Raw genomic sequence first — 1901 nt, forward strand, 5'->3', positions numbered from 1 at the left:
TTAATTTCGTCCAATCCGGCGTTAGTTTCGTCCGGATTTGGGCGTGGGGAGCGCCAACGAGTGGGGATGCTCTTATCCCCGTCCCCGTCTCCCCCGTCCAAATCCTATCGACAGAGCTTCACGCGACCGGCGGTGAGCGGAGCGGCTGCGGGAGCGGCGGCGAGCTGAGGTTCACGCGACCGGCGGCGAGCGTAGCGGCTGCGGGAGGGGCGGGAGAGGCGGAGCATCTTACCGGCGGGAGGGGATGGATCCCGCCTAGCAACTCCACATCAGATCGCCGCCGTTCTTGGACTCCAACCGACGCCGCCGTTCTTGGAGTTCAACCGCCGCCGCCGTCTACTGCGGTTCCTCTCCGGTAACCTCCGTTCTATCTCGCCCTTTCTCCTACACGCCGTGTCTCCACACCACAACCATCAGTTAGTTGCAGTTCTGTTGTCGGACAATGTGCAACGCTCGTGATGGTGGCATGATGCAACTCGCAGGACGGTGAGTATTGTGGTTCCTCTTGCACGTGCAGCTGCCTGCCGGTTCGCTAGCTATCTACATGATGCTCTAGATCGTGTCAAAAATAGTTGCATGTGCATCTCGTCCTTCTCTGTGTAGCGATGGTGCTTGAAGCCAAATAAGGTGATAGTACATTGGTCGACTGTGCGTGCAGCTCGCTCTACATCTCTTGCCAAATTGCATTGATTCGGTTGATCTCCTCGTACTGTCCTCTTGGCAGATTTCACTGCTTGCATTGCTTGGATGACCATTACCTCATTTCGTATTGTCCTTTTAGAATCAACTAATTACTAGTTGTAGATGTCAGTATACATGATGATTCCATCTCGGTTTCTGTCTAAGCTCTCAACTTTGCCTTTACAGTGCAACTTTCTATGTATATAGGATAGTAGCTGTGGTCTCAATTGGTGTGGGTATATTTAGTAAGCATGGATCAACTTAATATATAGTAGTACAAATTTAACACGGCCTGCTCATTTGGATGGATTAGTTTCTAGAATGCATTGACTATATATCAACTCCCAATTTTGACAATTCACTAAAAAATGTTAGTACCCTTCTCCTAAAACTCTGAACTTCTAAACTCCTATTAAGGTAAAGTTGCATGAATAGTTAGCTACAGTTCTGTAAATATACTTATTGTTGTGATAGTTCCTGTTTGTTTTTCTGTAGTTCACTGACAGCATATAGCAAAAAGTAAGTTTGACATGTTTTTCTGTTTTAAGCAGAACACTTCCCATTGTCTGAAGCTTGGTGTTGAAAGCCTGAAGGTTTGTCTGCAGAGGAACTGATATGTGAAGCTTTATGAGACACTTGCGGATCTATTTGGTTTCATTTATATATCTTGCAGTGTGCATCTTTATTTAGAACACTTATATTTACTGAATGACCTGACGTGAGCATCATGTAATGATTTGAATTTACCCTGCTTAATTCTAGTGTATAAACATGTCTAGTTGTTTTTGGTATCCTTGCAAGTCGTGTCTCAATTCCATTGTGTATGAATGGATTTATACTTGACTGTGTCGTCATTTATATTCATGAAAAACATTCCAGTTTGGTAATTACTAATTAGCCTGATATTAGTCTGGAGAAATAACATTGCTCCGAATAGTTGTGTGAAATAACGCTTGTAGTTAAGCTATTACATGACTAGTTGGCTGCAGAAAACTACAAACATACACAGACTTGTATATGCTTTTCTAAAACTGAGTCCGTAGTGTGATTTATGTCTCGAGTCTAGATGTGCCATGTCCGCCGGTTTCTCAAGTATGTAGTTGGAATGTGTGATTCTCGTTACTTTGGACCTCACAAGTCAGATGTGAATGCGCACTTGTATGTTTCTGAAGAAGTGAAGGTAACATTTCCATCAGTTTCATTTTGCATGTACTGCACCT

The 1901-nt window shown here is 44.2% G+C and overlaps 1 long non-coding RNA gene across 1 annotated transcript; it reads left to right on the top strand.

Moving 5' to 3' along the window:
• Positions 1-217: 217 nt before the first annotated feature.
• On the top strand, positions 218-1517 carry LOC124687331. Its single transcript, XR_006998182.1, has 2 exons — positions 218-355; positions 1233-1517. It is a non-coding gene; the product is annotated as an uncharacterized LOC124687331 (long non-coding RNA).
• The last annotated feature ends 384 nt before the right edge of the window (positions 1518-1901 follow it).

This window comes from Lolium rigidum, chromosome 2 (genome assembly GCF_022539505.1).
Source record: "Lolium rigidum isolate FL_2022 chromosome 2, APGP_CSIRO_Lrig_0.1, whole genome shotgun sequence".
Taxonomy (NCBI): Eukaryota; Viridiplantae; Streptophyta; class Magnoliopsida; order Poales; family Poaceae; genus Lolium; species Lolium rigidum.